Below are 13,876 nucleotides of genomic sequence, written 5' to 3'. Positions count from 1 at the left end.
TTAGTGACAGGCTCAACATGGAAATAAACATACACACTGAAGAAGAAAACAGTGGGCTCAGCAGAGACCGGCAGGTCACATGTAGGTCAAATAGCACTTTTCAGTTTCAGGAAACAGAGAGAACATTTCATGGTTAGTTTAGCTGCGCTGCTGCATGACAGAAGGTTACCACAAACTTCACCTGCTAGGGAAATGAGCCAAGAAGCTTCTCACCTTAAAGTCTGCTTCCTCTCTAAAGGGATGCATTTTTTTTTCACCCCTTGCTTAAAAATGTACATAGTAAGAAACACCAAGTGCACATCCTGCCTTATAGCATATGCTAATGGGATGTGCGCACTTCTGCAGAGATCACACCTAAAGGTCAGATATTTTGGTCACTCGCTTCTGCAGAAATCACACAGGTTGACCCATCCAGCATTTTTTGCCAGTTATAGGCATACGATGTGCAACCACGCAAACATATTTTTGCTACGCTTAGATTCCGAGAACAGAAACCCAGAGGCACTTTTGTAGGCTAAGATTCCGACAACAGAAACCCACATGGGTGATTTCTAGGTATCTTGTATGGAAATACAAAAAGGTAAATATGTCATGTGAAGTTGTACTTGTGGGTTGTGAGTTCTGGTTTCTGTGCATAAATATCGAATGCCTGCTTGCAGTACTTCGGACATCAGGTTTCAGCCTCCAGGGAGGCAACAGATCTCCCCAGCTGGTTTTGATTACAATATATTACTTTGCCAATATTGACTTAATTTTTTGTTCTCAGATTTTCCTACAACATATTGGAGAGTCCTTTTACCAGGAGTTCCACTGCACTTCACTGATTTGCACCGTCTTGAATACTCCCTACCCCCTTGAGTAGATCACGCACCTTGAAAGGAGGTAAGCAGACACCAGTTTTATAAAAACATTGCGCATTCCCTGGTGCGGGAAGGAGTATGTGAGTTGGCATCTTTAAGGCGGGCAAGGTGCTGACTCCGTTCCTTTTATTTTGTAAGTCAACATTTGGTATTGTAATATAGATAATTTTGGTATTCGCATGCAAGATTGTGTGTGAATTGTATGACACTATATTTAGGCATCCTGGTGGTAAGTCCAGAGAGGATACAGGGAACTCGACTAAACAGTTGAAAGTAGTCAAAGGCAGAGTAGCACTTGAGGCTGGGACTCCCAGTGTATGGTCTACTGTTGCAGCAAAGGGACAGCTGTGACAGTGTCATCAGACTTTACCCTGAGTAAGAACAGAACACTCAAGTCACTTTTGAAATCCCAGACCTTTAGTCTGGAAGTTACAATTTGTAGTTACAAATAGTGAAAACGTATCCCTCTATGGATGCGGAGGGAAGTGACCAGGGATTATTTGCCCTGGTATGTAGTTTTATAATGTATGAATATGTATGTGTACATAAAAATAGAAGTGTGGCAGCAGAGTAATGTAATTTTACATATAATTTAGGAAGAAGTTAACAGGGTTCCTATCTTGTGAGAGATAGTGTATAATGTTAGGAAATAAAGTTTAGGTAATTGACAAGATTAGGCAAATGTCTCAACAGACCACAAATGATCAACCACAACAGATCCCCAAATTAATTATACATCTTTATAACGGTAAGGCTGTTGTCCTCTCAACCAGTACTGACCCCAGTAGACCAGCTATGCCAATACCACCTCATCATCATCATTTAACTTTATTTCGGTAAGTAAAAACATACCATAAAAGTACAATACAAGCATCATAAATTGTTAATTTGTTGAAATTGGTAGAACACTAAAAAAATATGAACACAATAAAAATATAAAAGAGATAATAGAGAGTTAAAATTCAAACAAAATGATCACAATATATGTCTCCTAAATTTAGAGTGTACCACACAACAAGGACCCTATTCCCTATGCCCGTAGGTGTTCAATAATGCAATAAAACGGTGTCTTAATATTAAAAGTTAAATACTAAAATCAGACAACAAAAAGTCAATTAAAGTGCATACATAAATCAAGAAATTAGCTACCCAGTCTTATTCTTTAAAATTGCTAGTCTGAGGCGCCATATTGATTCAAGGAATTTTGCCACTGGTAAAACTACCTCGGCAGATGGATCAGATTTAAAAATTCTCTCAGCATACAAATGAGACCTGGCGCCTATAGATTTGCAGAGCGGGATAATCCAACAAGCTCTTTGTTTGTGATAAGCATGACAATAAAAGAGAACATGTGAGATAGACTCTTCACGTTGGCAGCCCATCGGGCAGAGCTTGGAACTATTAGTGGAACAATGCCAATTGTACGTTAGAAAACACAGAGGGAGGGACCCTATTCTGAATCTAACAAAAAGAGCTTGCGCAAATGGAGATAATGCTATATCCATATAAGGCTCAAATTCATAATGGCTTTTGAGTAATAAATAATTATCAGACATTGACAGTGGAACCATCTTAGTAAATTGCACAATCTGAACGTTGTGCCAAAAAGCATCCTTCAGTAGCTGCACAGCATTTTTAGGAATGGAAGGAGGGTCCAACCAATAGGACCCAAACCCTAGATGGAATAAGGATTCTTTGACATAGGTACACCATTTCGTTTTACTAATAGTGTTGCTGCCCACCAATTTGAGAAGCCCACAACGAAATGGAGAAAGGGCATCTGTTATCCAGAGCCGGATCCAATATAGCAAGGGCCTTAAAGCAGCAATCTGCGAAATAGAAAAAAGATTTAAATCCATACGGATGGGCAGAGATGGAGTGCTAGAAGGAACTTTTAACAATGATTTCAAAAATTGATTTTCCGCCCTTTCCAAATCCACCAGGTTACAATGGCCCCAAAGTTCAGCACCATATAAGCCCCCCCCCCCCCCGGGCTTGGAATTTATATATTTCAAGGGCGGGAGACATTGCAAACTTGGGAGATCTAGAAGCAAATCTTACAATGCCACCCGCCCTTTGCTTCAGGCACAGTAAGGATTTCTGGCGGTGTGCATGCCAAAGGTGTGAGTCTTCCAGTTTGATACCTAAGTAGTCAAAAGTGCCCACTCTTTCCAAGGGAGCGCCATCTAGGTATACTGGTCTCACCTATTGTCCCCAAAGACCATATACTTTGTTTTTGCTGAGTTGATTTCCAACCCAGAGAAATTGAGAATCAAGTGGCCATCTGGAGGAGCTCTGGGCACCACCCCTTGGGTAGTGATGGACAGGGGAGTGGTCACCCCCCTTTCCTTTGTCCAGATTCACGCCACAGCAGGGACTGGGGCTCCCTAGGCTGGTGCAAACCTGTTTATGCCAGGAGGGCACCAAATGTGCCCTTCAAAACATACAGGTGGCTTGGGGAGGCTACCCCTCTGCAGCCTGCCACACCTATTTCCATGGGGGGAGGGTGTTGCCTCCCTCTCCCAAAGAAAATCCTTTGTTCTGCCTTCCCCTACTTGAGCTGGTCAGGCAGCAGGAGGACTGAAAGACTAGTAGGTGCAATACCGGAGGGTCGTTTAAGGAGATCCCAGAGTGCTTGGAATCATTCAACCAATACTGGCAACAGTATTAGGGTATGATTCTGATATGTTTGATACCAAACATGCCCAGGTTCGGAGTTACCATTATTTAGCTGGATACAGGTAGTGACCTATATCCAGTACATGCATAAAATGACATCCCGCACTCACAAAGTCTAGGAAAATGGCACTAGAGTTCGTAGGGGCAACTCTGCTCATGCAAGGGTGCCCTCGCACACAGGGACCAGCACCCTGCCCTCTGGGCTAAGAGGGGCTACTATAGGGGTGACTTACAGTGACCTGGAGCAGTGACCTGTAGTAAAAACTGCAATGGCAGGCCTGCAAACACATTTTGCATGAGCTCCCATGAGTGGCACAATAGATGCTGCAGCCCATGGGGAACCCCTGGTGCCCCAATGCTCTGGGTACCTAAGTACCATATACTAGGGACTTACATGGGGGCACCGGTATGCCAAGTGCAGGGTGTGCAAAGTCCTAGGCAACCAAATTTAGAGGCAGAGAGCACAATCATTGGGGTCCTGGTTAGCAGGATCCCAGTGAAAGCAGTCAAAGCATACTGACAGCAGGCAAAAAGTAGGGGTAACCATGCCAAAAAGAGGGTACTTTCCTGCACCACCCCTCACTGAAGGAGCTGGGAAGTGTATAGCAGCTCTCGGAAAACATACTGCAGGGAGTACTCTTCCAATAAGAGACATCAAGAGACTATTAAGTTCCCTCATATGAGACGAGACTAACACACAATTCAAGAAAGCAGGAGTACAGGATGTGACACGGACTGACCCTAGATGTGATGGCTCATCTCTCAATAACTACAAAGGAATTGCTTGAAAAAAGAATGAAGAAAAAATTGACACAGGAAGTTGGGAAAAGTTGGGATGTGACCAGAGGAAATGCAGTACTGTTTTATAACACAGTGAAAAAAAAGGGACTAACAGCTGAAGTGCAGGTCAAACTATACAACATAGTGACCTTTGACGCCAAACCATGGACAGAGATACAAGCACACATAATACTTTTCTGTAAGATGAGGCAGGAAAAGAGCGAGAAAGACAAAATAGAACAAGCATTTGCAATGCAACGGGTCTTGCGTTTGCTCGTGTTAGAGCTGATAGCGTTGTAAACTCCTAACTGAACTTTTCACTCGCCATGAAGCCTATCGGCAAAAGTGCAATAACTGGAAAAAGTTAAATTAAGTGTTTAAAAGGGTCGATATTATGTAAAGCGCTCGACTTCTGCCAAGCGAGATCGCGCTGGGAAAATAGAGAAAAAGTAGTCCACGAACCAGACGGAAAACAGCAAGCCGCGTATGTTTTCTGTACTTGGTCGATGCGTTCAAGGAGGGCTATCCACCGGAAAAGGCATGATGTATGCGTGCCTTCCACTAATGAAATCAAGCAGATTCTAACAGGCACGCCCACGAGGCAATGAAAGACACTGACGTGGCGTGGGCGGGGCTCAGAGCCCTTTTTAATTCCTAAAGCGTCTCGCTCAGCGAAACGCATGCGCAGCAGGCTAGACCCTAAAAAGCAGCAGCCAAATTAGTCCAGTAAAAGTTGCCCAATAAAAAGGAGGGAGGAATTGCCACTCCCACTATTTAGTTAGCCGCAGTATCCTTGAGTGCGCCCCCTGCAGGCATTCCCCTCCCATTCCCCTCCAACCATATGCCCGAGGAAAAAATAACATGAATGGAAGAGGAAGGGGAAGAAGTGTTGGGGGAAATAGATCAAACAAATTCCATCATGGACAGATTTGCCACTATTGCAGGAAGGTAGGGCACTTCATTAGGGATTATAGGTCCAAAAATAGCAAGAAGCATAACACTCAAACAAGGGCAACATATAGCCAACAAGTGGCACCACCTGATGGCACTGTGGCACAACGCACCATGAGTCCCCAAGTGATATATCTCCCTAAGCCCAGAGTACAAATGCAACATCAACAACAGTTGCAGCCTCAGCAACTAAAGCAGCCTGTGCCCCAAATACAGTATGGACCACAACCGACAATGCAGCCCACTTTACAACAGCAAAACACAAAAGGAGGGGTAACTGTCAAGAGAGGAAACCCCTTCAAGCAAAATTACTTGGGAGGATATGCCCAATGAAGGAGGTGCCCATGGAGTAGCCTCATGTGTCTAGTCTTACCGGTAACCCACAGGACAGACGAGGAACCCACCGTGACAGCAGCCATAAATGACAAGGAGTACAACTTTCTCATTGACACTGAGGCCACAAGATGGAAATTGTGTGGGGGGCGGTATGAGGACGGCAGTCTCTTACTCTCCACTGCCTTTGCCAACATACTAGGATGCGATCTCATGGCAAAGTTAAACATGGCTATTCACTTTGAAGAGGATGGGACTACGATATGTTCAACACCAGGAATCCCTTGTGCATGCATCATGACAATGGTGACACACCCCTTACAGGACTCGAAAATTCTACTCCACAACTCTCTATGGCAAGTTTGATTTTATGAGGTCGAGCTATTTTTAGATTCCACTCAGCCATTCTAGCCAGTGGACAAAGAACAGGTGTTCTGTTCAGTCAGAAACTGAATTATTAGCAATTAAGATGCCTTTAAATCTTATTCTTGTCACATTTGCTATATGTTCAGAGACAGGGGTCAAAAGTCAGTTTGTCTTCTTGCAATTCAAATAGTTTTCCTTGTGACTCCAGAGTTCCAGGATTTTGTAAGGTGAGCTGTCTGACCTATGTGAAATGAAAGGCTTTTGGTATCAGGTTTTTCCTAACACACAACATGTATATAACCAAGTCAACTTTACAAACATTTCAAAATATATTTCAGTAGCTGTGAAAATCCATTTTTTGTACGTCTGTGTAATGAAAAAAATATTTTAATAGGATGAAAAAAAAGTCAGAACACTTTACTTGGTGGAAGGTTTTTGAACATTTCTTGGAAATTTACCGTCTGTAAATGACATTAAGCTACCACATCATGCTTTAGTAATTTATTTATTAAAAGTGAGTGTTTAAATAAAGACTGAGAAATACTCCTGCCCTGATGGCAAAGCTATAAGTAAACTAAGAAGCAAGTCATGCATGGATCATGCGTACCCTATATGTTGGCTAGATTTATTATACATGGAGCAAATGTTTGGTGTGTTTAATTAAACAAAAGGGGATTTGTTTTACAGCAGAAATGCTGAACTCACATAATTGAAGGTGCACTCATGTGAGAATGAAGAAAAAGGTGACTGTAAAATACAATATTTGCTTAGGATCACACTATTTGAGACCTGTTTCTGTGTCAAGTACATTACAGTTAGGTCAAGTAGATTATTCAAGCTACTCGGCCTGCAGGTCTAGTAACATTTTTATGATTTTTCTAGGCCTGCCTCAGACTGTGACCAAGTTAGGGCTAGACCCACAGGCATTTGAGACTTCATTAGAGCAGTGTACACCATCATAGCAGAAACACCTGAAGTGACAGGGAAACTAGTCAAATTACCCAGGAATTGTCTCTTCAGGTGACAGGGCCCTTATTCTGAAGTATTAGACAAAGACCTAATTCTAGAAGTAGAGGCTCTGGAAGTGTCTCCCACCTTTGGGGCACTGATGGCAAGTGTCCACACTTGTGCAATGTGAGCATATGTCACCTTTAATGATCCCAACAAGAAAGTGGAGGACATATCAGATGACCAGTTGCTTGCTGATGACCCAATAAAGGACAGCAATTGTTTTTCAAGACAGTGTACCCTTATGTGTCACACTGGAGACAAGGTCTGAGGAGCCAAAAACTGTCCCTGGCTCAAAAATTGACAATCACCTTGTGCAGGTGCCCCATAACTTGTGGACCAACGGTCCTTATGATGTAGGCCTTGCCTGCACAGCAGTACTATTCAGAAGCACTCTGAAGGAAGGGGCAATAATACCAAGAGTGAGGCAATACACTCTCTCTGACAAAGCAGAGGAGGGCATTGCACATGTAATACAGGCATTGCTAGGGCAGGGAGCCATATACCCAGGTGTATTCCCCTGCAACACCCTCATTTACCCCAGCAAGGACAATTTGTGATGCCTCCTTAATGACATAGTGGTACCAGAATTCCCTGTAGTGCCCAAACCTTCTGTCATCCTCCCCAAAATACCTCAAGATGCTAAATATGTTCCAGTCATAGAATTAAAAAACACATTTTTCAGCATCCCCTTGCATCTTGATAGCCACTATTGGCACGCATTTGCGTATTGGGGTTCTCAGTACCTCCATTCTCGTTTACCTCAAGGGTACTGAGAGTCCCTCAGTGTCTTTAAAAGGGACAGTCATGAATGACTTCACCAATTTTCAAAGTGACAGCACAGTGTTGCAGTATGTCGATGACTGCAGTCCAACAGAGGAGCAGTGTAGAAAGGACACAGTGTCCCTGTTGTGCACCCTTGCTCATCGAGGTGACAAGATGATCAGGGACAAATTGCAGTACTGTCAGGAAGAAGTCCAATACTTGGGACAACTGCTGTGGACTTCAGGCTGTGGGGTTACACCCAAAAGGTGCAGCATCCATTAAACAAATGACAGAGCCAGAGACTGTGAAAGGAACGCAGACGTTCCAGAGCTTACAGAATTATGTCAGACAATGGTTTTTTGATTACAGAATGTTAATAGCACCATTGGTTGCATCTATTAAACAGGCTAATACACAGAAGGACAGAATAACATGGACTGCTGATATGGAGCAAATTTATTGCAAATTAAAGACAGAGATAACAAATGCACTAGTGTTAGGAACACCAGATTATAATAAAGAGTTGTTGCTTTTATAACCACTGCAATGGCCATGTCATGACAGCTGTCCTCACACAGAAAAATACCATATAGGCCACAAACCAATTGCTTACTTCAGGGGCCTACTTGATTCTGTCAGGAAAGGCCATTACCTCTGCAAACAAGCACTAGCAACAGCAGCCTCTGCAGGAGAGAAAAGGGCCCTCATTGTTATGGGTGCATCTCTGACATTGTACTCAGAACATGCAGTACTTGCGATCACTTAGAATGCCAAAACAGCACTAACAGCACAGAGTGTATCAGGCTATGAAATAATATTATCATTACCATCCCTCAAGGTAGTTAACTGCCATACAGTCAAACCTCCTACCTTCTTTGCACAACCCATTTCAGATACAGATGATGATGCCCATGACTCTGCCACCTTTACTCCTGACAAGTGTAGTCCAGCAACAGAAGACCCCATCCTAAGTGGTGGTGTATAATTTGTCGATGGGTCTTCCACAAAAGACCAGGATACGGGAGTGAGACACATAGGTGCAACAGTGGTCAGTGCCATGGTGCATGACTCTTCAGTTACAGTGAAAATAACAGAACAGGTAACTTTGCCACCTCATTACTCAGAGCAGGCTCCTGGACTAGTAGCTTTAGTGGCAGCCCTCAAACCAGGGGAAAGAGAAACAATAACAGTGTACTCTGATACAGTTTATATCACCACAACAGTGCACTCTAACATCATGCGGTGGAGCAGACACAGGTTACTCAAGTCTGATGGAAGTCATGTCATGCACCCGCCCCTCTTAGAAAACTTTATGCAAGCCTTAACACTGCCATTGCGCAGTTGCAGTGGTGAAGTGCGCAGCCAACACTAATGTCCAGGATTTTGTATCCTGCGAAAATACCCTGCAAAACAGCTCTTTAACAACACACACCACAGTTTTGATAGCTAGTGAAACAACTGCAGTTTTGGACTCTCTGGATGCATCCAGACATTACACAGAGACAGCTCACTTGCACCTAAGAGAAACAGAATATAGCATCTCAGACCATAAGAAACAAATATGGGAAGCTAGAGGATGCACACAGACAGGAACAGATTTTATATACCGATATCCAAAGGGAAGTCTGTCATTCTTCAAGCATTGCTACTGATAACCCTAAACCAGCTACATCTTTCTTCATACACTGCTAGAGACAACATGCCCTTTCAAATATGCCAGGATTGGTTTGTTCCCAACGTACATAAGATGATAACGATGTAAATATACACTTGTGCACTGTGTGCCAGTAGTGTTCACCGAGCCCCACCTTCATGGTAATAGTTTCCACAATCCCTCGACCACAAGGACCCTTTAAGGCATTGCACATTGATTACATTTGACATGATAGATGCAATAACTATTGCAACCTTATTGTTGTGGTCTGCCCTTTTTTTAGATGGATTAAAGCGGATATCTTGTCCACTGTGGTGCCAAGTCTACTGCTAGATTTCTGGTACTTGAGGTAATACCTAATGTGATCAGATCCAACAATGGCATGCATTTCATTAACAATATCTACCCCCATCTAGCCGCACTATTAGGAATAGCGCACACTCTTTCGCCAAAGTAATGGTACTGTAAAGCGCCTTAACAGCCTCCTATAAACAAAATAAATTGTGTGCAATGTTGGAAAATAAATGGTTGTACTGCCTTCCACTAGCACTATTCACCTTGAGAAACACCCCAGAATCAGATCATCATTTGAATTCACATCAGAGAATGACAGGGAGAGTGATGAACACATTTGTGCCATCAAGTAGACAATAATTCTGAGACTGAGAGGGACCCTGAAGTAATACAAACTAAAATGTCGGTCTACATGTCTAATACAGCCAAAGCCACAAAGTTCTTCTCTAAACAGGTCACACGTGTAGCTGACACATTAGCCAATGCACCTGCAGCAGATGACCAACAAACACCATTGTCAATGGGAACTCCAGTGTATAATAGAAACTTTGTTCACAAGTGGAAGGACCCTAAGTTTCATGGACCTTCCCCTGTAACAGACAGCAGAGCTACTGCAGTTAAAGTTCACAGCCACAAACCATGGATTTATTTACCTCAGCGATATTCACTTGGCCCCAGCTGTGCCACCCATCCCTTTGGACAATGAGCAAGAAAAAGAAGGGGGAGAACTGCAGAAGCAACCGGAGTAAAGCGTCCCTCCACCGCTCTAAAAGAGACAATATCTATTTCAAGTTATGTATTCCATTTTTGTTTTTCCTCCTCTGTGTACTAATATTAATGCCTTTAGTCCTTGTGTATTTCTATTCTTCTATATCAACTATTTACCCGCAAGTGCAGAACCGCAGATAATGGTACTGAAAATGACCCTCTCCACACTGCTTTGTTTCACCATATGCAGTACCAGCATATGCACATCTACGTTCAACACCAGCTGTTAGGTATGTATGCTCCCTCATCCCTCAAGCCTCTGCAGAATACAAATTGCATTACCCTAAAGAGGTATCCCCAGACATTACACACTGCCTCTTGCACCTCTTTTTATAAAGAATACAGAGTAGGAAAATGGATATTAGATTGGGGTATCTTAGTTATTACTCACATGCCATCTGGATGTTCTAACGATAAGGCTAAGCTCCTAACCCCTCATGGTGCGGGCAGACCAGGTATCAGCATCACGGGATCAGGATTTGCACAGGACAAATGGCGCTACTGGAGCCCTGTTCATATGTAGAGCAATATTATTATGGAATGCTACTGAGTCAGGCAGTCCTTTAAGATTTGATAAGATTATAGGACAGTGTTAACAAATATGGAATGCAAACATAAAATGATACACATGGACAGGAACTACCAAATACCCTAGAAGAGCAATGAAATTAATGCCATTTTCTCTTTGTTTCAGAGGTAATCGGACAGTAAAGGTCGCCATTAACCTCAAATGGAACACCACCATATTCAATGCTGATAGGCAAGGAGGCACTTCCAGCCTGATGGACCACTATTGGCAGGGCGGGGCATGGCTTCACATGCAAATACCCCTGAAATGGAATGGGCTATACTTACATGTGACTCTACACCCCCCCTCCCTGGTGATATCAGGAGAGGACTTCTCCGATTTGTATGACTATCCCATGAGCAGTCTAGCGACCTAGTTTCATCACGAAAAAGAGCTGCAGATTACTATGCCACTACGATTCGGGGAAACGCCCCACAGGAACACAGACTATTCAATGACACAAGTGGTTATAAGTAGCATGTGGCAGTCTTTAGGGGTTGCCACGAAGAGCTGAGCCTGGGGCAAGCAGAGAAGATCTGGTTAGGCCCACCTGCGGTCTGCAACCCCCTGTGAGCTACCCTGCACTTGATTTTGAAGTAGAACCAGAATTAAAGTTGATAATGAGACCCATGAAGGGGGCCGTGTGCAAATGGAAAATGGGAAATTGGCTGAGGAGATTCAGACACTACATGACCTACAAAAGAAAATGGTCAATGAGGGTGGTGCCCCTGATGAGTGGTTTGTGGGATGGTTTGAGTGGGTGCCATCCGTCAGGGTTGTTCAAGGCTTTGTTGACTCTGGTGGTCTTGTTGCTCTCAACTTGTCTTATTTTTCATATAATGGCATGCCGCAAGAGGATGGCAGCTAAAATGGGAGGTTAGGAGAGGTAGTTGAAGAATCAACTAAAGGGGGGAATGATCGAGGAAGGAAGAATGGGATGTATCATGTAGAGACTTACACGGATCTAAGACCCCAGAAACCAATGCAGGCATTTCAGGTTAGAAATAGTTTAAAGCTATGTAATTAGTGACAAGCCCAACATGGAAACAAATATAGGTGCCGAAGAAGAAAACAGTGGGTTCACCAGAGTCTGGCAGATCACAGAACACTCTTCAGTTTCAGGAAACTGGCAGAACATTTCATGGGTAGTTTAGCTGCACTGCAGCAAAAGTGTAGGTCATCACAATCTTCTTCTGCTAGGGAAATGAGCCCAGATGCTTCTCACCTTAAAGCCTGCTTCCTCTCTAAAGCGATGTTTTTTTTTTTACAACCCTTGCTTACACACGTACATAGGACGAAACACCAGGTGCACATTCTGCCTTATTACTTAAAGCTGACGAGATGTGCATGCTTCTGCAGATATCACACCTAAATGTCAGATAGCTTGGTCACGTGCTTCTGCAGAAACCACATGGTTTAACCCATTTAGCATTTTTAGCAAGTTATAGCCATATGCTGTGTGATCAAGTAAACATATTTTTAGTACGCTTAGGTTCTGCGAACAGAAACCCACATGGGTGATTTCCATGCATCTTGCATGAGTGCTGCAACACCTTCGAGACGAGTTTGCTCTATCTAAAACTGCAACAACAAAAAAAAAAAACACCTTTGTGTGTTGCTGCTGATTTCAGATTTTGTATGCCAACACGTTATGGTGCTATCATCAAACGTGAAGTCTCGTAAAAATTTTCAAAACTCTTCTCAGTCTATCCTTCTGAAGGTCTCCCTGAGTTCTATAACCACCTCGTAACTTTGGGCCCAATAACAGCTCATCAAATTCATACAAGTTCTTTCACCACCCAAACGACTCCTCTAACTCACTTTCTTCGCCCTAGCTCTTACATACTTCTGGACGGTTCGCTGCAGGTCCTCCTGTTGCTGATTGGCTGTTCTGGGCCGCCACTTCTGCTGATCCCACCTCCTGTCTGTGGCGGGAGCGCGCACGAAACAGTGTGGCTGACCGGATTGTGTTGGATTCTGTGCGCGTGTGGCCCTCACGTGACTTGCTAACAGACGGGCCTCAGATAGGGCATTTGACGCAGGTGCCTCAAGTTTCTACAAACCTGGTGCTGGAGATCTGTAGCGGTACGGTTCAGAGAGCGACACGTGGGTGTCCTCAAGAGCCAAATGCGAGCGCCCCGTGGTACAGACGAAAAGTGCACGTAGATCATGAGAGAGGGATACGTTCAGTAGTAACCATTAGAGGAAGTACCCAATCGGCGTCCATGGCGACGACGCCATATCACGTGACAAGCACGCACATTTTCTGCTTCTTTAGTAGGCAACATGGTGTACAGTTCGGATAGGGCGGAATGTTCTAGTTTAAACAAGGCTGCTCCTTTATACTTTTCTCTTCGCGTAGGCGGTCCGCTTCCTGGTGTTTTTTTTTGTTTCAGGGGGCAGATGAGCCTCTAGGAACGGAGCTACTAAAAGTGACCTTGTATGAACATGTTGTTTAGGGTGTTTGTTGCTCGAGTCGTCGTTCTAGCCGTCTACCTTTTTACCTTTTGAGGTAAATATTGAGCACGAGACTGGTAGGTTTTGTTTTTTTTTAAACTGGAAGTAAGGGCTTGTTTCCCAAGTGTGTGATTGCAAATGTGGCTGAAACGGGGTTGTGGTAGAATATTCGAGTGCGTCAATTGATGGGAGAGTTCACTGATTGATCCGTGAATGAGATGCGAAGATGGGTGAATTCGTGCCTTGGGTTGTTGCTTATAAAAAATGGATGAATGAATGAGTGACTGGTTAGATTTGTCCCTGCCTTTGATATGCATGTATATGTGGGCGATGTATTTACATTTTTAAAAATATCCTTTTATTAGAAACATAGCAAGCTGTAAGCAGACAAAT

The 13,876-nt window shown here is 43.5% G+C and overlaps 1 protein-coding gene across 2 annotated transcripts in view; it reads right to left on the bottom strand.

Moving 5' to 3' along the window:
• Positions 1-13,211, bottom strand: part of SLC4A2 (solute carrier family 4 member 2) — a 2,186,615-nt gene extending 2,173,404 nt beyond the window's left edge. The window contains exon 1 of one of the 2 annotated variants that reach the window (XM_069210734.1): positions 13,090-13,211. The gene's annotated coding sequence lies outside the window, so the exon portion shown is untranslated. Of the gene's footprint in view, positions 1-12,872; positions 12,963-13,089 lie in introns of those variants that run through there. The other variant, XM_069210733.1, reaches the window with a different exon arrangement.
• Between the last annotated feature and the right edge of the window lie 665 nt (positions 13,212-13,876).

This window comes from Pleurodeles waltl, chromosome 10 (genome assembly GCF_031143425.1).
Source record: "Pleurodeles waltl isolate 20211129_DDA chromosome 10, aPleWal1.hap1.20221129, whole genome shotgun sequence".
Lineage (NCBI taxonomy): Eukaryota > Metazoa > Chordata > Amphibia > Caudata > Salamandridae > Pleurodeles > Pleurodeles waltl.
The sequence above is the reverse complement of the archived record's forward strand: the minus strand, read 5'-3'. Positions and strand labels throughout refer to the sequence as shown.